This window comes from Panthera onca, chromosome B4 (assembly GCF_046562875.1).
Source record: "Panthera onca isolate mPanOnc1 chromosome B4, mPanOnc1 haplotype 2, whole genome shotgun sequence".
NCBI lineage: Eukaryota > Metazoa > Chordata > Mammalia > Carnivora > Felidae > Panthera > Panthera onca.
Window position 1 is genome coordinate 118,369,457 of NC_138345.1, and position 27,291 is coordinate 118,396,747.

Consider the following 27,291-nt stretch of genomic DNA (forward strand, 5'->3'; position numbering starts at 1 on the left):
CCCATTCTTGGAGAGATGCTGCTGGGTTGATGGGCAGAGAGAATGGAAATCACATCTTAGGTGGGATAGCTGAAAGAATGTGGGAGGGGAAGCCCTAAGTGGGTCATGCCATCAAGATCTCCAGAAAGACTGACTCCTGCCTTTTCTTCTATGCCTGGTTCTCCAACTTCTCTTCAATTCTATGAGCAGCCCAATGGCTCATCAAGAAATTTATCTTCTTTTTAGGTTTGTCAAAGTCAATTTCTGCTTCTTGCCACTGAAGACCTCAAAAGGTACAATCGTTTTCTTCCTAACATCTACCTGGATCTTTTCAGAAGAGAATTTGGCCATATTTAGAGAGCAAAACTAGCACCTGGAGGTGAAATCAGACAAGTCAACATGGGAAAGAACTTCCTAATTATCCAAACAACCCTGAACCGTAAAGGTCTATAGATCAGTGAGAGTCCGTTTTCTGCAGAGATTCAAGAAGAGGCAGGATGATCCACGGATAGGGACAGGATTCCTGATCTAACTGGATAAACAGATCAGATGCTGGATCAGATGCCTTATAAGACATGTTTTGTTTTGTTTTAACTTACAGGATCTTGTTCAAATAAAATGGCAAACAGAAATTAAAACAAGGTACACACAAGCTGAGCAACTGTGGTAGTTGCAGATAAAAACCAAGTTTCCCCTGCTTATCCTTATCTTAAATTTGTAGGTGTTTCAGCACGAGACTTGTAGAAACTTGGGACTCTTTGAAGCATAGTTTTAAAATTACTGGATTAAAATTGCTAATATTTAGGGGGCACTTGCAAGTATCTCTGGCACCCTCTTAAGTACTTTTTATGTATTATCTCATTTAATGCTCCTCAAAACTATGTGAACTAACTACTATTATTAGCCCCATTTTACAGATGAGGAGCTGGAAGCCCACAGATGGTAATTGACTCATTCAAGGTCACATGGCTGGAAGATATTCCCATCTTCCAAAATTCAAACACAGGAGGTCTGACTACTGAGGCTGAACCCTGAACCACTGTGCTGCTTGCTTTTTAAGATCTTATGATTGAACGAAGCTTGAGTTTCAGTGCTTACCATTCCTTTTGAGTTCTGTGTTCCTTTCATTCATTTATCATCAGATTAATTTAAGCCTTTCTAGGCTTTTCTAAAATAGCACCAACTCAGATGAATTTAATTTGTTTTTCCTGACCCTCAGTTCACAGTTTTCCCTGTAGCTGGTTTTCCTTAATTAGTATTTTTTTTTTAACGATTTCACATACCTCTCTAAATTAGGTGCTTTAAGGTATCAGCTCTTAGGGTTGGCTGTAAAAGATCAAGTTGCCTACCAGGGTCAGCATTCATTCCATCAGTTGGATGTTCACTGTGCCTCCTTTATCTTTTCACAGCACAACAAAGTGGGGCAAGGGGCTTGGTTTGTTTGCCAGGCTTCATTTGACCAAGCAATGATGGAGGTTTCTCTGGTGGTCACCAAACGGGAGGAAGGCAGGCAGATGCAAAAAACAAAAAACAAAAAACCCGGCACACTAATTGTCCTGGTGTTCACCGCGACCTCTCTTCCCCCTGTCACAGAGCATCAGACAGGTAGGTTTGAAGCAGCAGGAGCAGCCTGACCTAATCAAACGCTCTCCAGACCATTCCTAGGAAAGCCGCCAGCTTTGGCTCGCAGGGGTCAGCGGCCACTGTGAGCGGCATTGCTGTCACCCGCTCTTGACTCAGTATGATCCTTGACTCTCTCATGCTGTCAACCGCATCCTACTGTTCTCCGTGCCTGTGTGAGAAAGGATATACCTAAAGGCACAGGCCAGTAGGACCAGGCTGTAAGTTGGAGGCCCAGATTCAGGGGAAGGTTCAGGATAAGCCTCCTCCCTCATGCACCTGTTTCCCCCTCCCCACAGGTGGGCCCACTGTTGCCCTGAATTCCCCCATTCATCCCATTACTCACCACCTCTAACAGGCTGTCAGGGTCCCAGGTTTCTCTCTGCGAGGTGCTCTCCAATACTGTTTGTCTAACGTCACCTGTGAACCTCCCCACCCCAGGCATCGACCGTTACTTCATATTTTACAAAAAACGGTGTAAGTTCAGCACTCCATAAATATAAAATGGTGAATAGCAAATTTCCCCCATACCGAAGCCATTTCATTTTCTTCAGCAAAACGGTTCCCTTTATTTCTATGCAGAAAGCCCAACGAGGGAAATTTCTTCATTGCTCAGACAGCTACAAAATGTGATCACATTTTTTCCCCACAGCTAATGTGCTCTTATGTATAAAATTTAAATTTGAAAGTCTGAGCAGATGGCCTATAAAGTTCTTGTTTTCCCTCTGAATTTAATTTCTTCCTGCTTATAGTGGGGTTTTTTAAATCATTTGAAAAGGAACAATAAAATGTTTCTATAAATTGTAATAATCATTATCTTGACGATTGTTCTCTACCAAAGGTATCCCAAAGGAAAACCCGGATGCTTGACATTGGGTCTGGAATCTTATCTGCCCTGTCTTGTTCTCAACATTAATCGGCACCATAAAACTCTGCCAGTTGGGCCCTGTGCATCTCAGAATTGGTCATCATTCTTACTCGAACGAGGCAGAAGTTTACCTTATCTTAGAGAACAAAAGGTCAGGGATGAAATGACCTAAGAAAATTAGCCAGATACAAAAATACAACTGGAATGTTTAGTCTCTTTTAGAAAATACTGTTTTTGAGTGCCTTAAGAGCCATTTCATTTCATTTCATTTCATTCCATTCAGAGCCATTAATGAGCTAATTATCTTTTTACTAAAGGAGACCCGTAGGACTTCAACTTAGCAATACTTAGTTGGTCATCAGTTTGGGTGATTATATGTAACAAAGTTGTGTTGTTTTTCAAGCTGTTCTGTCATTCAGATTCTTCCCCCAACTTCCCACGGTTGAAAGAAGCGGGATTGACCCGCTGTGGTTTCAGGTTCATATAAGGAAAATATCCCTAGTGCCATTTGCACACGGTGGTGGTCTCTTACCTTTTATTCCTGCTGTTTACTACATTCAAAGGTGCCTACTATAGGAAGTTTAACTAAGTAGATAAAATGCAGGGATTGGCATCACATTTGCAGCCCAATACTATTCTGCAGGTTGAATTCATTGACATGAGCCTGCCCTTAGAATTTGCAGGGCTCAGGCGTGACAATACAAACAGAAGCCTACTACTCTATGTCCATATATTTAAAAGTTATCAATCGAGCTTACACAGGTGAAATAAAATACATTCTATCTGTCCACTTTGAAAAATAGATCTTGTCATATGGTCCTATCTTAGTATGAAAAATTGAAGGCCAGCTTCAGATTTAAACTCTTGGATCACCATGAGCTGTACCTGAATGTGGCAGCCCGTGGAGTGTCAGCACCGGGCTGCTATTCACCACTGTCTCTTCAGGCCCCAACTCCACCTACACTCATCTCTTGGGTCACATTTCCAGGCTACATCTCTACCTTTTTCCTCCCCTCCCCACAAACAATGGCCCCTTGGCTACCCTCCAGGCCTAAAGACACAAACACTAGGATAGTCTCCCCTCGGGAGAACAGGGAAGAGTGTCTTCCCTTGGAAGAGGACCTTGCGGGTTCTGGTTGTGGGCTCAGGACCATTGGGATAAGCAATTAGAGAGTCACAGATATGAAGAATATGGTCTAGTAGGTGTGGAGAAGGGAAATCCCCAAGTAGAATCCTACCTAACTGCCATGTCATGTTCATAGTCATCTACTAAGATGATCAAACCTTGGACTCTCTATCCCAACAGTAGGACGATAGGCACTGGAGACCCAAGGCAGGGGTCCCTCTAAGAACAGAACTGCCTGTTGTCATAGCATTATGAACCAGACCAGCAGTACTTATGTGATAAACATTTACTAGGCACTGAGAATTACCATTGGCAAGAGATCCTATTATATGCCATAAGGAAGACCAACATATATGAGATTTGGTCTCTGTCCCCAAAGAACTTATAGTCTAGTTAAGAAGATCACAAACACAGAAACAGTTGTTTCTGTGAAACAACTAAAGGCCCTAATGAAAACCCTAAGGGCCAAAGATGTATAAGCCAAGTCAATGGTATGTTCTTCCCCAAAAGTAGTTCAGACTAACAAGTATTAAGTAAACCAGCTTTCTTTAGCCACTTAGATAAAATGTTCTACCTTTCTAAATCAGCCTTCATGACACTCCTCGAAAGAAGCTTAGTATTATCGTATGGAACACTCTGGAAATGAACAGGTTAAGATTTGGCTTCCATTCCTTAGCAAATCTGATGCAGGCAGGATTAGAAGTAGAAAGATTTAGCTCCCAGTTCAGCACATTGTGTGCCAACCCATCTGCCCACATCAGTGTCTATTTAAAAGTGAAGCCAATCAGACTAGCCCCATCTTCACCTGTCCTACTGATCGCCCATAGCAAGGGAGGAACAGAAAGCCCACAAGTTGGTCTGGAAAATTGAGTCTCTGTGCAATTTCCAGTCGTGTCTCTGCTTAGAGGCACACAGCCAACAAAGCCATCAATCTGGCAGTTTTTTAACGCTGACCCAGTATATATTTGCTAGGCCATTTGCGCCATCTGCCATGCAAATGTCAGTTAAGGAAATAGCAGAGAGTTGTGGGAATACCAGGGTTAAAATGCCATTTAGCAGGAATGCACCAGTTCCAGTCGCCATCGCCCACTGGAGAACAAAGAGCTGGGAGAGCCAAGGGCAATAAAAAGAGAACAGAGGTGTAACAGACCAAGGCTCTCAGCCTTGCTTTCTCTCCACTCCCGGATCGTTTCATTATGACACCTTCAGAAACATGGAGCCTCGTTACTGACAAGGTCAGTAAATGCTCATGCAGCAATAATATATATATATATATATATATATATATATATATATATATATATGATTATTTTTAAAATGTATATATAGACATGCATATATAACATTTTATATATATGCATATATAAAAAATTTTAAGGGGCACAAAGGCACTCATGGCTACATGTCCCTAACATAGCTCCCCCATTCTCCCGAATAGGGCCCATATATTAGCAATACTTATAACCATCTATGGAGCCCTTACCATAATATGCTGTGTACCAAATTAGCTGCCAATTATTTATTTCTCTAATGTTTACATCACTAAAAAGTTGATATTTTCTACAGTTTTAGAGATGCAACAAGCAAGGCTCAGAGAAGTATTCTTTTAAAGCCCAACAACACACAGCTTGTAAATGGAAGACCTAAATTTCAAATCAGCTCCTCCCTCTCAATACTCATGTCCCTCATACCATAGCCACTCCCGTGGGTGTGCATACTTGTTTATACATAATTAAACGGAGAATGTATACTATTTTGTGTTCAGTTTTGTTCAGTGAATGTCGTAAATATTTCTCATGTTTTTATAAAGCTTTCGTGTTTGTCATTTTTAACAGGTGGACAGTAATCCATCTGGTGATTTACATTAGTATATGAAACACTATATTTAAACTGGCTGCCTTTCGGTGTGTGTGTGTCCGTCCATGTGTCCTAACTCTTTTTCTCTTATAATTGATACTACAAGGAACATGTTGGTTCATACGTTTTTTGCTTCTGTTGTATTATTTCCTTAGGATAAATTTCCAGTAGTAGATTACTGGGTCAAACAGTATCACCATTTTAATGGCACCTGGTATATAATTATCATATTTATTTTCAAAACTATTCCATCAAAAACATGTGAGAGTTTCAACTCACAACAGCTTACAACTTACAACTTACAACTTACAACAACCACACCAGCACTGGGTGTTTCATTAGCCTTTCTTTTTTGCTAATATATTAAATTTCACATGGCACCTCAAGCTTGCTTTGGCTTTCATTTTATATTCCAAAATAGTGATGGATATTTCCCCCCATCTACTTGGTTACTGCTCTTACGTTGTCTCGTATAGCTGTTCTCTCTACTTACCCCACCTATCTCGAGGTGCTTTGTATAAATGTGGATGTACTTTTTATGTCAAGGAACTATTACCCCTTTGCCTTATTTTCTTTATTCTTGGAGAAATGTCTGAAAAGGAAATGCTAACTTGACATATAAAATGCCAGTGACAAATCCTTCTTCAGAATGATGTCTAAAACTAAAATAATCAAGAGGCAGCAGTATGAGCAAGTTATTTGAAAATATGTAGGTAAATATCATGAGAGACAGCTGAAAAGGCTTTAAAGAGGTAGCTTGTGGGGGGCAAGGGGTGGGAACTGTGCAGGGAGCTGATCTTTCTCATAAGTCTTGCAGAACTGTTTGACTTTTTACGTGGCAGTTACAACTGATGAAAAAAGAAAATAAAATTTATAAATTCTTCTCAGCAAATGAACTGGAGGCTCACATAATGCTCTGTGCCCCTGCTTGAGAAAATCTTCCAATTAAGCTTTCTTTTCTCAAAAATTAACTTATGTTTTGCATCTCCCTCCCATTGCTCACAGCCTTAAGATGCTAAGAGGAAGGGACAAAATCTGGCCAAATTGTGTTCAAGGTTGCTACCAGAGTCATGTCTTTCTCAATTGCAGATTCTCATTATTTCCCTTTTTTATGTACTTTGCATACGCTTAATTAGAGCTCCTACAATGCAGTGGGGATCTATAACAGGAGGGGGTCCTCTCTCTAGAGAAAAATTGATGCTCATTAACAAAAGAGAAACGGATCTCCAAATTAATTTTGTCTTGAGAACCTAGGATTCAAAAACATGTGAGCAGTGCTCTGTCACTCTACTCTCTTATAGGAGCAAGTCAAAATTACCTGAGATGAATCACGTCCCTTAAAACCATACTGATTACTAGACCCAGACCACCCAAGTTGGATCTTCACTCTGCCACTGAAGTGTATGACCTTGGCAACTTATTTAACCTTTTCTCATCTCAGTTTTCTTATCTGTAAAATGGAAAAAATAACAATACTTTTCTCATAGCTTTTATAAAAATTTCATTTGTAAATCCATTTAAAGGGCTTAGAACAATGCCTGTTACAGAACAATAACTCAATAAATATTTTTAAATAGTATTATCTTTGTTATTATTCTCATTTTGCCAGTTTATTCTAGTGTGTAGGAAACTTTGTCCAGGATCATGCAGCATAACGTAACTGTGAATAGAGATTTGCATTGAATTAAAAATCAGACACATTTAGATACCAACTTTGACTCTGCTATTTAACAGCTGTGCAGCTCTGTATAAAACATTGATTTCCTCATTATACATTGGATCCTGATACCTCGTTCATAGCATTGACTGGAAGATCAAATAAAACAATGTATCACAAACCTGCTCTTCCCATTTTTGCCAGGATGTGTTGCTCAAATGGACAGAGAGAGTGGGGGCACAGGAAGAATTACAGCAGTTACCTGAGATGGTTGGAGCTGAAACTTCTCTTGCCCTAATGGCACCAATTGCTGGTGATTGGTAGGAGAGCAGTGGGAGCAGAGAGGGCTATTGAATATATGTTCATTACTTAACACACAATTATTGTTGAGCCAGGTGCTGTGCTAGGAGATAAATCAGGTCACTGCCCTCAATGAGCTCAGTGCAGAGCAGGAAACAAAGACAAACATAATTAGAATACCATGTTCTAAGTACAAGAATAGACCTATACAGATGGCTACATAAAGGAGAGGTGCCTAGGGTGAGGGGAAGCTGCTTGGAAGGGATGTGTATTAGTAATCTTTTGCTGTGTAACAAATTAGTCCAAAATTTAGTGGCTTAACACAGCACACATATATAAACACATCACTTGAGTGGGTCAGAAATCCAGGCATGGTGTAGCTAGGTCTCTGTTTCATGGTTTCTCGTAAGTCTACAATCGAGGTGTTAGTCCAGGTATGCAGCCTCATCTGAAAGCTCTACTGGGGAGAAGATTCACTTTCAAGCTCTGTGGCTGTTGGCAGAATTCATTTCTGTGTGCACTATTGGACTGAGGACACTAATTCTTCCCTGTTGGCTGGAAGCTGTCCTTGGTTCCTTGCCATGTGGACCTCTCCAGCATAGCAACTTAGCAGCTTGCTTCATCAAAACACACAAGCCAGGAAGACAAAAGAGAGAGCCTACTTGCAAGGTGGACATCATAATTACCATGGAAGTGACACCCCATCATTTTTGCCATACTAATAATCCCATTACTTTTGCCAGTCCTGGGCAAGTCACTAAGTTCAGCCCATTCTCAAGGGGAGGAGATTATAGAAGGGCATAAATACTAGGAAGCAGAGGCCATGGGAGCCCTTATTAGAAGTCAGCCTACCCCAAAAGAACTCCTGAACTGATACTTAAAGCAGAAGGAGTCAATATGAGTCTGTGTGGGAAGAAAGTAGAAGGTTGCAGAAAAGACAGAGCAAGCAAACAAGAAAAAGGGGGGAAAGATAAATAAGTTATCTTATTTCTTAAGATGTTATCTTAGAGGAAAAGAATGGGGAAAAAGAGGCTCTTAAATAATGGAAGGAAATTTGACAATGGATATAGATTAAGGGAAGAATTGGGGTGAATTTTGAAAGGAAAAACAGAGACTATTAGTCTTACCTGTGGAGTAGTTTGAAAGCCACACTGCTGATGAGGGTTATTTTCTTAAATTTATTTTGAATTAGTAAGTGGATAGGAGGTCAGAGTGACAGAGGTGGGCATGTGATGAAGCAAGGGTGGCAGTCACAGTTTGTTCCCTTAGGTTTTTATTTTTATTTATTCAATAAATAGACCTCTTCCTTAGACTACACTCTGATGGCCATTTAATTAGTTAATTAATCACTTAATGCCAGTCATGATACTTTTGCTGTGTCCTTTTAGTTTTTAGTGTACCCTATGTTCTCATGTCCTTATTGATCCCCTGATGTACTTGTAAAAGGAAAACTTGCAAAGAATCACTAGAATTTGACATTCTCGCTGGTCCTCATTATCCCAGCCAAGATTTAAGTTATAATGAGGAAGAATTGCACTTCGGGGTTCCATTTGGTCACTCTCTTCTGCCTCAATATCCATGGCTATACAATGGGAATAACAGGACCCACCACCCCTATCTTTTCTGGTTGATGTCAATATTGAATGAGATAATGTAGTAAATACAGTTTTTAATTTTTAATCATATATATAATATACAAGAAAGTAATTCACTCCACAAATGGTTATTGAGTGTACTGCGCAAGACACAATGGAAATGTCTAGAATAGAACCCAGTCCTTATGTGTGAGCAGTTAACAGTAGTAAGAGAGAGAGAGATTTCAACATATCCTTAGAATACGATTTCCTCAATGTGATAATGGAGACTTACACAAAGGCCATTAGGGCCATGGACAAATTTATCACATTGTATTTTAAATATTTGTTCTACTTTCGTGAGGTCACACAACAACATTTAGCAAATACTACTGAGCATCTGTTTGTGTGGATGTGGCATAATGTGGTAGTTAAGCACATGGACTCTGAAGAGAGCCCGCCTGAGTTCAAGTCCTGGCTATGATCCTTACCAACCGTGTGAAGTTGGTCGAGTTACTTAACCATGTTATACCTCAGTTTCCCCTTTTGTAAAACGTGGATGATAATAGTAGATCTCACAGAGGTGTTGCAAAAATTAAACAAGTTAGTATAAACAAAGTTCTTAGAACAGTGCATGGCATGTAGTATGCACAGCCCAAGTGTTTGCTTTTGTAACTTTAGGCAAAGACATATGCGAGGCCCAAAGGATCTAACACCAAAAAGAAGAATATAGTCCCTGCCTTCCAGTAACTTTGAGCTTATTGGATGAGTCCCATGCTCCTTCCACCCCAAATCATTCAGGCCAGGAACCTGGAAGTTACCTGAGACGGGTTGCTCTTCCTCAGTTCCACCACTACACACCCAGCTCTCATAATTGATCACTGAGTCAGATCATCCAAAGATCTCTTATCTGTTCCCTCCTCCCCAGCCCCAGTCCCAGTGACTTCCAGTAACCCATCTTCCCTCACCTATACCAGTGCCTCCTCTGTGCTTCTGGCAGCATGTCAATCTGAGCATCTATACCTTTCATTGAAAACTCTACAGTGTTTCCCTACTGATTCCTGGAACGAATTCAAATTCCTCAATGAGACCTTTCATAATTTCCTCCTTGCACACCTCAATACTTGCCCAAAGACTAGGTTGTGTAGTGGTTAAAGACACAGACTCAGGGGCCAGACAGTTGGGATCCAGTTCCACCATTTACAAGCTATACAACCTCAGTCAAGTTATCTAACTTCTCTGAGTTTCTGCCTGTCTTAATGGTGATAATATCTATCTCTTGGGGTTTTTGTAAGGATTCTATGATTTAACATACATAAAGTACCCTGGCATGGATTAAGCATTATCTAAATGTTAGCAGTGATCATTCTGCCTTGGGTCTTACCTTGAGTCACTCTTCCTTCACTCCTCCATCCCATTGCAGCTATACAGAACCATTGTTCATTCCCTACACAATCTCTTATCTACCTGCTTCTCCCATTCCTCTTATCACCCCATGTGGGGCACACACCTTAGGGTGACCCCCAATGAGTTGCTCCTTGCGTTCATGCCTTTGTATAATCTCTTCTCCTTAGGTGCAGGTAAGACCTGTGATTTACTTCTAAACAATAGAGTATGTCAAAGGTGATGGAATGTCCTTTCATGATTTTGTTATATTACATAAGACTCTCTTAGCAGACTAGACTAGAGACTATCCTTGTTGGCTTAATGAAGTAAGAAGTCATGTAGGAGAAGACCACATAGCTAGGAACTTCTGGCAGCCTCTAAAAATGAAAGCTGTCTTCTAGGACCTGAGGACAGCCTCTGTCTAATAGCCAGCAAAACTATGGGGCCCTCAGTCAGACAACCATGAGACAATGAAAGGCAACAACAACGTGAATGAGCTTCAAAATAGATTATTCCCCAGTCAAGCCTGTAGATGAGAATGCAGCCCACCCAATATCCTGAATTTAGCTTTGTGTGACCTTGAGCAGAGAACCAAGCTCACCTACACCCAGACGCCTGACCTACAGCAACTATGAGATAATAAGTGTTTATTGTTTTAAACTACTACAAAGTGGTAATTTGTTACATGGAGACAGAAAACTAATATACTCCCAATCCTGTTCACTTGTAGAATCCTACTCAAACTTCTATCTAAGTGTTATCTGCCTAACCCAATGCTCCCATGCACAGATAGACTCTCCCTCCTCATACCCGCATTGTACCTTTTGCACCCTTCCATAACAGAACAGTTGCATTGCATTATTACTGTTTATTAAACTCTAAGTCCTTAAGAGTCCTTCATTTTGTTCATCTTTAAATTGCAAGTTTCTGAGATACAATGCCAACTTTGTAGGAGAGAGGAAGAGAGAAAATGGGGTGGGGGGAAGACAACAAAAAGAAAGAAAGAGAAGATAGCAGGGCAACTAGACGCTCAATAAATAAATAAACAGTATTTTCATTATTTTCTTCTCAAGTCTATAGAGCTCTACAGAGATACTTTCATTTCACTCTTAAAGGCATCTCAAAAACTGAGGCTTTTATCATAACAGAAGATATTGAATTATCACTAACTTAGATTGCAAGCAAAATAAAAACAGAAAACAGCATTTAGAGAAAAAGATGATACACTGAGGAAAATTATTTTTATTTACTTTTATTTTTAAAAGAAAAACCTTGGCAGAATGAAGTCCAAATATTAGATTAAGAAGTGATAGGGGCAATTTTTCCAGTAGGCCAAATGCTTGAAATGCATATTGAAATAGGCCAATTGATGGGAAACATAGATACAACTCAACCAACTTGGAAAAGATGTCATTTAACTTCATTCAACAGTTATTAACAATAGAAGAGCTGGTAGATTCTCAATCTCTCAAAATTTTTGCGAAAAAACAAGGTAAAAGTATTTAATTTCCTTGAAGGAAAAGGAAAACAGTTAAATGACCACTTCTTTTTCTAGGATCCTTGTTACTTTGGAGGTCAAGTCATTTATTCTTATGTACATACTTACTGTGTACTGTGTGTGTCATGCTGTGTCCAAGAAGAAACAAAAGCAAAAGCCGTCCACTATGGTTTAAAAATAAATATAGTAGGGGCGCCTGGGTGGGTCAGTCAGTTAAGCGTCCAACTCTTGATTTCAGCTCGGGTCATGGTCTCACGGCTCATGAGATTGAGCCCTGAGTGGGGCTCTGTTCTGACAGGGCAGATCTTGCTTGAGATTCTCTCTCTCTCTCTCTCTCTCTCTCTCTCTCTCTCTGCCCCTCCCCTGCTCGTGATCTCTCTCTCCAAATAAACATTAAAATATATATATTAAATTTGGTCCAACCATAATTTAGCCACAGGTAAAGCCTGAATTTTTCCTGGTGTCTGTTTTCTGCACATCACAGCCACTGCAGGCAGGCAAATAGACAATCCAGCTGCTGATGTGGTAGGGTCCCTTCCTAAAAAATGTGGTGAAAACCTCAAGACAAGGGAAGGCAACCTGGCTATGTGCACGTGTGCACTATTCCTCACGACTCTGCAACGCAGACTGCACATTCAGACTGTATGTTACCATATATGGAGACAAAGGGGCAAAAATTGTACAAAAGGCAACCTGACCACTGTGCTCAAGTCTCAGCCTTTTGGGGTCTTAGCCCACTGAGCCTGAGCTGGCATGAATAAAGCTGCCTCCTGGAAAGAAAAGACTCAGTGTCCCCGGCTCTCTCTGTGTGACACATCACTACATTTTGTGGGGACATCGCCCGGGAGGCAGGGACGGTGTTTTACCTCCCTTGTCACCAAGCACGAACCTCAGGGCACTGGGAGAGGCAACCTTGACTGGCGCTGGCGGACCGCTTGGTCCATAGGAGATTAGCGCCTCCCAGCACACTGGGGCGAGGGCCCCAGATCCACAAAGGAAGCTGGTGAGGCCCAGGAACCAGCTCAGAGAACATCGCCCATCAGACTGGTAAGAACCCAGGTTCATTTTGGTAGACCTGCCCCTAAGAGGCCGAAGGCGAGCCTGATCACCTCCCAGAGTTGCCCGGGTAGTTCCATAAGGAATGAAACCACAACTCTAAGATACCAGGCACTGGGCAGCAGGTTGGAGTCACTGTGTGACTGTGTGTAAATGAGACGGACAGAGGAAGTTTTCTGACCCTGACCCATTAAATGGGTCAAAGTGAATTCTGAGTCCCAGTCTGTGGTTCCGTGGCAACCTCATATGGCCTAGGGCGGCGTCAGACTTCCTCAGGAGTCTGACCTGGGTCAGCGCTTGATACTGAACCCACCAATGCTAAGTGGCGCCTGAAATATCTCTGAGAGGAGAGCAGCCGAAAATGGACGAAGCAAGTGTGTGTCCTCTCCAAATTAGTCCCTTCTTTCCCCTTTTCTCCTCTCTTGTGCATGAAAGTTGTCCATTATGGGGAGGAAATGGGTGGAAAGCAGAGTAAACGACTCCCGTAGAGTGTATTCTGAGGAATTTCAAAAAGGGATATTCAGGAGATTACAGTGTGAAATTAACTTCCGGAAAGCTCTGGACATTCTATGAAATTGATTAGCCACCGTTTGGGGTGGGCTGGCCCTCTGAGGGCTCACTTGATAGGGAACTAGTTGGTCCAGTATTCAAGGTCATTGTGGGGGATCCAGGCCACCCCCAACCAATTTCTTCACATTGAATGTTGGCAAGACCTAGTCCTATCCCAGTCGCCTTGGCTAAAAGTCTGTATTAAAGAGAACTATAAAATTACGATGGCTCGCATCATGGCATCCTCCAAATGCTGGCCAAAAACTGAAAAACCCATACTGTTGGGAGAGCCTGAGGGGACCCCACTGCCATATGCCCCCACTATACCCCTTACTGCCACCTGTGCCTGCAGCCATCCCAGCTGCTGAAACCCCACAGGAGTCTGCCCCTAGTCCTGACACCTCACCACCTCTAGCACCACCGGCTTCTCTGGATGTGACCAGCTCAACTGGACCACCCATCCTAACCCCATATATCCCTCCTAGAGGGCGATTAGAAGATCAGGCCGGTGGAGACAGTCCCTCCCTGCAGCAACACTGGGGACCCCTACAGATGCCACTGAGGGAAATTAGGGGACCCATCTATGATGATCAGGAAGGCCAGATCCGAGGATACCAGCACGTTTTGTGTACCAACCCTTTACCACTATGGACCTCCTAAATTGGAAGCACCACACTCCATCCTGTACAGAGAAGCCCCAGGCTATGACTGAACTAATGCAGTCCATAATTCAAACCCATAAACCTACCTGCATGGACTGCTGCCAACTCCTCCTGACCCTCAAATTACCTAGGTGGCCCTAGCATGGTTAGAGGAGAATGGCCCGGCTGCGACGCTTATGCTCGGGCTCACTTCCCTGGAGAGGACCCCAAATGGGACCCAAATGACTCATGTGTAGATGGAGGGCTGGTGAGTACTAACCAGTATCAAGAAGCCCTTCTAAATGGCATGCAGGAAGGGGGGGGGGGTGCCAAAGGCCCAAATCTGTCAAAAGAAAGTCAAGTACCTTAGCTTTCACCTCTCCCAGGGGCAGTGCCAACTCAGCCCAGAGAAAACACAGGCCATTTGTTTGATCCTGGTCCTGTTGACCTGACATTAGGTTTGGGAGTTTTTCAGGGCTGCAGGTTTCTGTAGAATCCAGTTACCTAACTTCTCAGTCTTGGCAAAACCCCTTTATGAGGCCACAGAGTAGGGAGGGCAGGAACCTCTAGTTATGGGAGCAAGCACAGCAAAAGGCCTTTGAAGAGATCAAATGGGCCCTCACCAACGTGCCTGGTCTGGGGCTCCCAGACATGTCCAAGCCCTTCTTCTTGTACGTTCATGAATGTACCAGCATCATGTGAGAGTCCTAACCCAGATGTTGAGGTCCTGGCATTGTCCGGTGGCATATCTCTCCAAACAGCTTGACTTTGTTGCCCAAGGCTGGCCACCCTGCTATAGGCACTTGCAGCCACGGCCCCCTTAGTGTCTGAGGCTGACAAGTTAACTATGAGATAAGAATTGACTGTCTGAGTGCCACATTCAGTACTGACGTTAATGGACTACTGACTAACCAATGCCAGGATGGTCAGATACCAGGGAATGAATGCTATGTGAGAACCCATGCATTCACCTAGAAGTAGTGTGGACCCTAAACTCTGCAACCCTACTGCCTGTTGGGCCAGATCAACCAGATTATGACTGCATTGAAATCATGAATGAGGTGTTCTCCAGCAGACCAGACTTGAGGGACCAGCCCCTCAAGGACCCCGACACTGAGCATTTCACTGACAGTAGCAGTTTTGTGAAAGAGGGAGAATGCCTTGTGGGGTACTCTGTGGTGACCCTGAATTCTATCATTGAGGCCAAATCCCTGACAAAGGGGACTTTGGCATAGAAGGCAGAGCTCATCACATTAACCCGAGCTCTCCAACTGGTGGCAGGGATAGGTGTTAATATATATACAGACTCTAAGTATGCCTTCACCACCCTCCACGTCCAGGGGGCTTTATATAAAGAGAAGGGTCTAATAAACTCAGGAGGAAAAGACATAAAGTATGGTAAGGAAATCCTTGAACTCTTACATGCTGTGTGGGCCCCTAAAGAGTGGCAGTCATGCATTGTTGGGGACATCATGGCTGCACAGGGAAACTGTAAAGCAGACCGAGAGGCAAAGCTTGCAGCTTCCAAAGGACAGTGGAATCTGCGACTTTAATGGCCACACTGTTCCCTAGTCCACTGGCAAAATGGGACCCTAATGACACAACATGAGAATACCTGGTTTAAGACTGAAAATGGAAGCTACCTCCCAGGTGGATGGTGGAACTTTGAAGGCGGCCAAGTTAGCAATTCCTGAGGCCCTGGCCCAAACTTTTGTCAAGAAGTTCCATCAGGACACTATGCTGGCCAGACAGCTCTCAAGACTACATTAAGCCAACATTTCTACATCCCTCGACTGTCCAGCATAGCCTGAGCAGTATGCGAGCAATGTGAAATGTGTGCCCGGAATAACCCACGTCAGGGACTCAAGGCTGCCCCTGGGGTGCAGAGTGTTGGGGGAGCCCCATTTGAAAATATGATGGTGGACTTTACTGATCTTCCCTGGGTCTGAGGCTATAAATATCTGTTGGTCTTTGTGTGTACTTTCTCAGGCTGGGTGGAATCCTTCCCTGATCACATAGAAAAGGCACAGGAAGTGGCCCAACTTCTTCTAAAAATATCATTCCTCTATTTGGAATCCCTACCACTATGGGATCAGATAATGGGCCAGCATTCACGGCTGAGGTGGTGTGGCTGGTGGCAAAGGGGTTAAAGATTACCTAGAAATTACATACAGAATACCAACCCCTGAGCTCTGGGAAGATGGAACGAGTGAACCGAACCCTGAAGCTGCAATTAAGTAAACTATGTCAGGAAACAAGGTGTTGCCATCACCTTGTTAAGAATCAGGTGTAGCCCCACTAAGCAGATGGCGTTCTCCCGTTAAGAAATCCATTATGGGTGCCCTCCCTCCATTATCAAGGGCATAAGTGGGGATCTAAATTAGATAGGCAGTTTAACCCTGAGGCAACAGATGTGGGCCCTTGGCTCTACCCTAACCACCTTACACCACTGGGTTGGGGAGGGATTACCTGTGAGTCTGGCCACAGACGCTCACCCCTTTAAACCAGGAGATGCTATATGGGTGAAGGAGTAGAATGTCCAACCCCTAAAACCCCTCCTGAAGGGTCCATTCACTGTCACCTAGTGCAGTAAAGGTAGCCGAGGTGGGTCCCTGGATTCACCACAGCACAGTGAAGGCAGCATCTCGAAACTGGGAGTACATTCCTGATCCATCAACACCGTGCAAGCTGACCATATGGAGGGAGCAATCTGCAACTCCAGAGCCTCTGGGACACTACAGCCCTGCTTTAGTCACTCCAGAAGCTGACTAATCTATGCATGGCAGAACCCTGAGGAATCGATGGTCTGGTGGGACAAATCGACTGTCCTTATTTTCTAAATCTGTTTCCTTACTGGGATGCACTGTCACCCTTGTTTCTTGCTATTATTGTGATTCTTGCTTTACTTTTTGCCATAGGACTGGCAGTGGCTGCCCGGCTGGCTGCATGTGTGGTGAGAGGTTTCTGTTAGTGCCACCTTCCCTTTGTGGAGGGATGCTTCATTGGTATTGGTTGCTTCTAATCTGGACCCCTTCTGTAGACCTATATCCCTCATCATGTGACCCATGTATTCATATAACCAGGTCAGGCCAGAGAGTCACTTGGACTTTACCATACCCACTTCTCATCCCAGGGAAAAGGACTGGGGACCTGCAGACATAAGACCACCTATTCTATCTGCCAACGGGAGAGTCAATAACACTTGCTTCACCCCACAGTACTCCCTCAGTGAAGATTGGTTAGAAGTCTGATCCTACCAAGGTTCCAGAGGGGGAGGGGAGGCCTTGGTCAGCTGGACACAAATTACTAACCCAAAAGGACCAGTGTCAATGTTGTTTGACGTATGTGTGGTTATAGGTATTGGCACAGAGGCATCTGTCATAAGAAAAAAGTGGGCACTTGTCACAGAGGGCCCAAAGACTCTTTATACACCATGTGGAGGCTTAGACTGGGAGTGGGTTTACTGACTCAATGACAAATGCATGTGTGAGGAAAATGGTTTATGTGCCTATACACCTGAGTTTTTATGCCCTAGCTGGAGCTGTGTTTCACGGGCTACTTGGAAAAAAGAAAGCACAACAGTGCTCCTTCAGAAGGGGGCTGCTACATCAGGTTGTCAATCAAAGGTCTGTAATGCTGTTAATTTTACCATCATTAACCCAGGAGATTCCAAATGGCAATGGGGCACCTGAATTGGCATCCGGATCCCTGGACGAGGCAGAGACCCAGGGACTGTGCTATATTTCAAGAGAGTCACTACCACCCATCCAACCATATCCCATCAAGTCTTCCACTCCTTCTATGAAGAAATAAGAAGTAGCCCGCTCCCATTTCAGTCACAGCAAGGAACTTGTTTCTAGCCCTAGCAGAGACTATAGCCCAGACTCTGAAGATCTCTTATTGCTACGTATGCATGGGAACCAACATGGGAGATCAATGACCATGGGAGGCTAGAGAATTAGATCCCCGCAAACCTTATAATGGAACAGAATAATCCAGTCCTACCAGGGTTTGGCTCTTCAAATCCTCAATTATTGAGACAAACTGCCTTGCCTGGTGGGGAAGAAAGTTCACCATCTCTGTTGGAAGCTTCACGTGTCTAGGCCAAAGATTTTATAACTCAACCCCCCGGAAACACAATGGTGGGGATCCCCAGATCACCTTGAGTCAGACAGATCCCCACCCCTTGTCTAACTTCTCTCATCTCCAAGAGGCCTGGGACAATGTCAATGCAGCCATTGAATGGCGGGCCCCAGGTTGACTATACTGGATATGTGGAAGGATAGCCTATATAGTACTTCCCTCAGGCTGGTCAGGGTCATGTGTGCTGGGAACTTTTCATCCACCTTTCTTCCTGCTCCCCCTCGCCAGAGGGGAGGATTTGGGAGTCCAAGTGTATGGGGACAGGGAGACTCAAAGGAAATGATGTGCCCTACAAATTGGCAACTGGAAAGATGATAAATGGCCTCCCAAGTGTATAATCCAATATTATGGCCCTGCCACCTAGCAGAGGATGGGTTAGGAGAGGTTAGAGGATGGGGTAGGATTGCTACTGCAATCCCATTTACATGTTAAACCACATAATCAGACTGCAAGCAGTTGTAGAAGTTATAACCAATGAAAGTGCCAGAGCTCTTAACTTACTAGCCAAGCAGCAAACCAAAATGCACGATGCTATCTATCAAAATCGCTTGGCCTTAGATTACTTGCTTCCTTCTGGGGGAGGAGTTTGTGGGAAGTTTAACCTGAGCAACTGCTGCCTACAGATAGATGATGAAGGAAAAGTCATAAAGGAGATCATAGATCGAACGAGAAATGTTGCTTGTGCCAGTCCAGACCCGGAAAGGTTGAGACCCTGGGGAGTTATTTGCAGGAGGGTTTTCAACTCTCTGGGGATTCAAAACCCACCTAAGTATTATCCTCTTGATTTTGGGAGCTTGCTTAATCCTACCTTGCTTAGGTCCCGGGCTTATACAGTCTGTCTCCAACCTCACTGAGGCGATAGTCAAAAGGGAAACGGCCACACATGTGATGATGTTATGGAAGTATAAACCTCTAAACCAAGATGATGCTCTTTGACCCAAAATAGGGGGTCCAAGCATCAAAGGGGGGAATGTGGTAGAGCTTCTCCCTAAGGAATGTGGTAAAAACCTCAAGACAAGGAAAGGCAACCTGGCTATGTGCAAGTGCGCGACCTTCCTCACAACTCTGCAACACAGACCACTCATTCAGATGTATGTTACCATATATGGGAGACAAAGGAGCAAAATTGTACAAAAGGCAGCCCCCCCCCCCCGCTATGCTCGTGGCTCAGCCTTTTGGGGTCTTAGCCCACTGAGCCCGTGCTGGCACGAATAAAGTTGCTTCCTGGAAAGAAAAGCCTCAATGTCCCAACTCCCTGTGTTTGACACACTGCTACACTGAGATGGAATGATGGACCAGTATATGGATAGGCACCTGCTGCTAACATTCAGTGACAGCAGGCGCCCTACAGTGTTAGGTCAGTTGCTGAGAGGAATAAGTCACCTATTAACTTCTAATAATAATGGCTATTTCACACTGCATGTATATCCAGTAATTGCAAAGTTAACCCATCGTGTTGCTTGGGGATCTATTCCAAATGTCAACATACAATGGTTCATACCTGGCACATAGTAGGGATACAACATTAGTCAAACATAAATCTAAACTGAGGCTCTAAAACTGTTCCCAGCCTTTGGGATCTGAATGCTTCCGATTAGAGCTGGCATTGCCTGTGCTGTTAATTTGAGTGATATTCTCGCCTGGTAGGCCAAATGTTGTGAATTTAAGGGTGGGACCCAAGACCTGATGGAGAACTGTTTCTTTTAACCTTAGGCTTGTGCAATGCCAATAAGGATAAACAAAAACATTGGATTTGATTGCAGTCTTTTGTATTCATGATGGGGGAAGAAAAGGCCAGTGAGTTGGGGAGAAAAACAATGAACTGAATTAGTCGGTTCTATCAGAGCAGCTGATAAGACTGTGTTACTCCAAGCTGTGTTGCCTGGGGCCCTCCAGTTTGGGCCACCCTGAGTCGGCTACACAGAGCTAAGGATTGCATTAGTTTCCTAATGCTGCTGTAACAAGTTACACAACTTATTGGCTTAAAACAAAACACATTTATTCTCTTACAATTCTGAAGGAATTGTAAGCACTCCAAAATCAGTCTTACTGGGCTAAAATAGAGGTATATACAAAGCTGGTTCCTTCTGGAATTTCTGAGGAGAGAACTGGTTTCCCTGCCTTTTTCAGCATCTGATGGCTGTGTGTATTCCTTGGCTTTGGGCCCCTTCTTTCATCTTCAAAACACATCACCCAGTCTCTGCTGCCCTCTTCACACTGCCTTCTGCTCTAATAAGGACCCTTGTGATTACATCAGACCCATTCAGATAATCCAAAATAATCTCCCACATTTCAAGATATTTAAATTAATCACACCTGCTAGGTCCTTTTTGTCCCATCGGGTAACATATTTCCAGGTTCTGGGGATTAGCACATGGACATCTTGGAGGACTGTTGTCAACTTACCTCAAGATTTATCCACAAGTCTAACTGATAGACTTCCTGTTTAAATAAGACGATGCAAATTTCGGATCAAAACCAAATATTGAACTAACAAATGCCCTTTTAAGTGTAAATAAGGCATGTTGCTTTGATTCTCTCAGCCAGCAGTTTCTCGACCTATTTTTCTTTCACAGGACAAGGTAGTGTGCCTGAATTTCTCATCAATAAAGATTACTCACTCCGCATCTCCACAATATTCTGTGGCTGAGAACCACTGTTTTTAGCCCTTTAGAGGTCCACAGAGAATGCTGGGATTAGTAATTTCCTAACTTTTGCTGTGAGGATTCTCTCCTGGTCCCCTTTGTGGTCCCCTGTTGACCTGAGTACGTGCATTTATTAGCAATCGTGCTTAACAAACTCTGAGGGAATTTATTTACCTTTATCAGCATGAAAATGTCCCCACATCCTGCATTCTCCTGACTGGCTTCGTTTCCTTTCTCAAGCTCAGCCAACGCAAAATAAAATCAGCTCCTAGGTTTTTACGGTGTGTAAGTTGTGTTCATCAGGTCTATCATTGCCTGTGGGTGGGTGAAAATTGGGAGCAAGGGGATGGTGGGCTGGGCTCAGCATGATTCATTCCCCCGGTTTGTCTGGCTCCTGATGTCATCACAAAGACCAGTATTCTATCATATTTCCTCTATTAGACAGGGGCAGACTGCCAGCTGGGAGCAGCTAGCCCTCTGCCCCTGTGATAGAGCCAAGTAAAGTTTGACTTGCCAATCTCGTGCCTCATCAGAACATCCATGGGCAGAGACTTTCTCTACTTAATTAGAATCTGTCTTAGTGGATGTGCCAGGCCCTGGGAGCCCAACGATGTTCCTACACAGCAGTTTTCTTTCTCTCCCTCTTTTTTTAGTTTGGCACCACCTTGTCAACAGGTGCGATCAACAGTAAGGAAACATGCGGTGCCAGTGCTCCCATTCTGGTCCAGCATGAGAACCCACTACTGGAAAGATGGCACTCACAGCATTAGGCAGGCTGCCATGAAATCGTCCTTCCTTGGCACCGGTGCCCATGGTGAGCGTCTAGGCAACTTTTGATTGGGCACCACGCCCTCCAAACAGATGGGCATGAATGTAGGCAGGCAAGAGACCATTTATTTATATCAACTGTATTTGCTGAGGGCAGGGTTCCCAGCTGGGAACATCAAAACAGCTCTTTGTCCTGGCCGTCTGCAGCTCTGATGGAGGTGAGGCAGCCTCGCAAATTCGGCAGGATTAATTTTGAAAAATAAGAACAATGTTTCTATGGACACCAGGGGACATTTTTGGCTCTCTTCAATGGTTCAGAACACAGAGCAGGCTGGGCCCAAGTCATTTTAATAAAATCTCCCATCCCTGTTTGGATTGGATGGGAAAAAGCCAAGAAAGCTTTCCAAATCAGGCCAAATGTAGGTGAACAGAGTTAGCCCCACATGGAAGCCTGCTTTGTGAGTCCTTTTACATACAATGGCAATGGCTTCCAAAGAAAATTCAGCTGAAGTCACCCGGACTCAGGCATTAGGAAAGGCATTCTGGTTGAGCTCACCACTGCACTGTTGTTCTAGGCATCCATTAACCTTCTTGTTGTTCCTCCTGTAAATGATGAATGGGATCAAGTGTGAGCTGAAAATGCAAGGGTGGACATTAGGGCTGACCTTCATAAAAGCCTCACTTGGCTTTGAGGGTGAACAGATAAATAAACAAGAATTATTATCTGCGTTTAAACATCTGAGAAATTGCAGAGTCTCTGAAGAGTATAACTTTATCAATGTTAGTATTAACTACTAAAAAATATTGCTTGTTTACAGTGCACCTGGCATTGTCTCAAGCACTTTCCATGAAATCTGTCAATTCATTTTCCCGATAACCCGAGAGAGGTGGGTACTATTATTAGTATCATTACACAGGTGAGCACACTTAAGCTTAGAGAGACTTTCCCGAAGTCACACAGCTACTGACTGACATAACCAGGGTACAAACCCAGAACTGCCTGACAATAGACCCCACGGTTACACCCCACTTCCTCCAGAGACACCGAGAGAGGCCAATCTGTTCAGCAATCGGCTTACCTAATTTAGGGATGTCTCTTACAACAATAGCAGTTTAGGTCAGTTTTTCTCCAACTTCAGCGTGCCTGCAAATCACCTGAAGATTTTGCTAATACACAGATTCTGTTCAGTAGACCGGGTGCAACAGATCTAGCTGATTCAGTACATTTCTGAATTTCTAACAAGCCCATGAGGCTGGCACCCAGCTACACAGAGTGGCAAGGGTTCAGGTTGGGGCACACTGAGCCTCGACCTTGGCTACGTATCGAAATGACCCGAGGAGCTTTTAAAAATACCAAATGCCCACAATGCACCCCCCAGAGATTCTGATTTAATCACTTGACAACCATTGGGTGAGCAATTCTCTTACTCACCAGCATTTCATTGTTTATTTGAGATGGGAATGATGAATTGTAAAAGGCCCTTGGCTGCATTCCTTAGAGGTGGAAAATAAGACAATAGATGAAGATGTGGTGCTCTCAGTCCTAGTCAGTTCCTTTTCCCGATACTGATTATTTATAACAATCTTGGAGGTGGGTGATGGGTAGACCTGTTACTCACACAGTGGTCTTTAACCTGAACAGCTGGAGCGAGAGAAGCCTGAGAGCAGCAGAACTGCTACCATCGTTTAAGAGCAGAGTGTGACGAAATGTGCGATGATGGAGGTGACAAGGAATTACAATCAGAAACATCATCCTTCTACGGCATAGGTTTTGTTGATTGTCATTTTTTTGGTTGAGAGGATCTGAATATGGAAAACCTGGGGCCACTCAAATCTTAACTATGTCGAAACTTTAATCAATTACACGTAACAAGCAACGTATGGATCAGGTGTTCAATGATTGCATTTATTAAGAAGGAGCAATTGATTCCATGTTGGTGGATATGTGGCCATGGCTCTTTTTGGGGTTTCCTGAGAAGTGTGATCAAACCAAAAGGACTACAGATTATTAAATCCAAATCAATGTTGGTGCTGGCAAAAGCAAAGCATTCAGTGAGGGGGGAGAATAGTATCCTCTTTTCAGAAGATCTCAGCTTCATGTATTATTGATGCAAAGATGATCAGATAAAAACTGGAACTTGGCAAGCTGTCAAATAAAAAATGCAGAGTGAATCAAAAATTTATAAAACAGTATTGAGTTATTACAATTCTATTATAGACACCAGTAATCATTTTTACTGAAACAAACCTCTTATATGACTGTACAGCTGGGATGTTAGGATACAAGGATTTAGGACTTGACCTCATTTGGGGTGAGAATATCGCAAAATTAAAAATTAAATATGAAGAGTAAATGATTTAGTCATAGTTCAGTAGCAGATTGAATAAAAACAATAGAGTTCTGAAAAAATAATGGCAGTGTTTTCCTTCTTGGGCTACATTTTGCTGACTTCCTTGAAAAATTACTGGCATTAGATTCAGAGCAGGATGAATTGCTTTACAGAATCTGTAAACTTAATTTGTGCATGTGCCAAGCACGCGCACAATGCCAAGACACTGGGGAGGAAAAATGACTTGGTGAGATATTTTGTCACTTATGGATTTTCTTTTATAGAAAAAAAATCCCACCACTATAGTTTTATTAGCTATCTCCTCTTGTATAGGAGCCTTCTTCCTCCCTTCCTGGGACTGAAGCCCCGACAATGCCAGAAATATATTCAAGAATGGAGAGACGGCTGTCACCATTCCTAAATATTCAGAAGATAATTGCCAACCAAAGTTAGAGCATCTTGACATAAAACATCCCTTTCACTCCCAAGCCAATTTGCCTATCCAAATCAAATAAACAGCTATAATTATAAAATCACACATACTGCTACGTAGTCAGCATTAGGAAAATGACACCGAAAACGTTTGACAGCGAGGCCTGCTTTCTGTCCTTGGCTTTTTCTCAGTGCCTGGGCAGAGAACAAAGAGGATCTCTTGGAACTGAAAATGACTCAGAAGCAAGGTAAGTGTAGAGCAATGAGAAGCATCAGCCCTGGGTTTTCCTGCTTTGGGGCTGAAACTTAACATTGTTATTATTATTTGAAAATGAGATAACTTTGTCTTTAAGAAACAGAACTGATTCCACTTAAATGGACTTTCATCAAGAGGCAGAAAGGGGGAAATGCTTTGCTTAAGCAGACACAGAGCCGACCTACCCCGTGACATGACCCACTTCAGTTCCACTGGGGATAAGAGTGTGTGGTCAACTTTCATTGGACTTTGAAAGGCAAAACCTTCATGTGTGAATTACATATTGGCCAATTAGTCTTAATATTACAGGCTGAACACTTTACCTAAAGTGCCGACGTCAGGAATACCTGCGGGATTCATCAATCCCTATGCATAAAAGAGCACAAAAAAACTCAGCTTCTCTGCTATGACCTATGAATTATGTTGAATCATTATTTTTTGACTTGATGTTTCATTCATGTCACCGTGGCTGTTTTCAAGAACGTAAGGAAAATGCAAACGCAGGGAGAATTTTCGTTTCCCACTGAGAACCAACTTTAAAAGGTTCCTATGACACTTGCATTTGTTTTGGGTAACTGGTTACATGCTCTGTTGTGTTCATCTTCCCAGGATTAGGGGTCAATGATGCAGTGTTGGCCCTCCCAGTCACTAGGCTGGGGAACTCAGCACAAACCAGAGGAGGGCTGGGAAGCCAGTGGGCTGTGACATCTCAGAGTGAGAACAAACTCACTGTTGAAATAGGCTTGTGTGTGTGGTGTGGTATGTGCCCTGCCTCAGGGTCCAGTCAGGAAGGCAGAAACCGCACCAAGTATTTCACACAGAAGGGATTTACTACAAGCACTTGGGTCCATGGCTGTAAGTAAGGGGCACAGGTTCTTATGGACAAAGTATAAATAAAAATCTCCAGGGCAAAATGCTTTCAAACTGCACACAGGGGTTTGGTCAGCTCAGCCAAACACCCTGGTTCGAACTACATTCCAGCCATTTGGATCGCCCGACTTGCTTCTGTTGGGAAGTATAAAATCTCTCCTCATTTCCTGTCGTCAATTGCAGCATGGAGTAGCTGAAAAGTGTTCAAGCAATTACTGGGCTTCACCAACTGGGTGCCTCTGGCCATAAGGGGCCTTTTGGGTTTGCAATAGCTCTGCTGTCATTTCCCTTCCTTGGCTGATCCTGGTACAAATTGCTGATGGCTCCAAGAGTGTGTCCTCTTGCTCACTGGAAGGGAAGTCAGGTTTCTACAAAAATGCTCTTTGCTTTTAGATGTGTGTGGTGCTGGTGGGGGTGGAAGGGTGGTGGGGGGGGGGAGGCTGGGGACAGAGGAGATCGCTCACCCGCAATGCTAATCAAACCACCACTGTTGGTTCTGCTTCCTAATTATCTCTTAAAGTCATCCCCTTCCCTATTCCCATGAATGTTCCCACTATGTTCCTTCAGGCCATTTCATTGCTCAGCTTAAATTTCACAACAACCTCTTAACTGGTTCCTCTGCCTTCCACACAGCCTTCTTCCTATCCACAGTTCTCCAGTGCAGTGATTCTCAACCAGGGGCAAACTGCTCTACCCCCACCCTTGCCCCCAGCAGCAGCAGACGTTTGGAAATGTGTGAGAGCCATTGGGATTGTCACATAACTGGGGGCAGGGGGTGGGGGGCCATGCTGTCATTAAAGGAATAGGAGCCAGGGAGGCTGCATTATCTAGTGTTCTCATTTCCTACTGCTCGGGTAGTGAAGTACCACAGATTTAGCAGCTTAAAGCAACATCCATTTATTACTGCAAAAGTTATGTAGGTCAGAAGTCTGACAGAGGTCTAACTGGGCTCAAATCAAGGTTTCGGAAGGGCTGCACTCCTTAATGGAAGCGAGCTCCTCTTCCAAGCTCAGTAAAGTTGTTGGCAGAATTCAGTTCCGTGGGATTGTAGAACTGAAGTGGCAGTTTCCTTGCTGGCTATCAGCAGAGATCATTCAAGCTTTTAGGGCCTCCCATACTTCTTCGTTCATTTCTCCCTTCATCTTCAAAGAAAGTAATGGTGGATTGAATACTTTTCATGCCTCACGTCTCCTACCACATCTTTCCCTGATTCTTCTGTCTTCCTCTTCCCTTCTAAGGGCCCATGTGATTAGATGGGGCCTGCCCAATCTAGGTAACCCAGGATAGCCTCCTTATTTTAAAACCCATAACTTTAATACTATCCACAAAGTCCCTTTTGCCATGTAATATAACCTGTTCATAGGTTCTGGGAATTAGCACATGGGTATCTTTGGGAAGCCAGTAATCTGCAACCACAGCTGGAATGATCTCCATAGTAGAGAATTGTTCCACCCAAAATGCCACTAGCAGCCTCTTTGAAAAATATGGAGTGGGTGAGTTTCCTAAAATGCAAATCTAATATGTCTCTTTCTTGCTTTGAACTCCTCCAGGGAATCCTCATTGCCCTCAAGACAAAATCCAGGACAAAGCTTTAGCATGCCTACCAGAGAGTTCTCTAAGATGGGGCATCTCTTCAACCCTAGTTCACAAAGGGCTCCGCCTCTGTCTCATGGCTCCAGCCACGGTGAATAATTTTTGACCATCCTGTGTTCTCTTACCTCTCATTCTTTGGGTAG

General features: G+C 43.5%; 1 long non-coding RNA gene across 7 annotated transcripts in view; it reads right to left on the minus strand.

Moving 5' to 3' along the window:
* LOC132693915 (uncharacterized) overlaps positions 1 to 21,273 on the minus strand; it is a 101,823-nt gene extending 80,550 nt beyond the window's left edge. For 5 of the 7 annotated variants that reach the window (XR_009617038.3, XR_013556545.2, XR_013556542.2 and 2 more), the window contains exon 1: positions 21,074 to 21,273. This is a non-coding gene — a long non-coding RNA (uncharacterized LOC132693915). Of the gene's footprint in view, positions 1 to 1,945; positions 2,028 to 21,073 lie in introns of all 7 variants that reach the window. The other 2 variants (XR_013556546.2, XR_013556547.2) reach the window with 1 other exon arrangement.
* Positions 21,274 to 27,291: the final 6,018 nt, after the last annotated feature.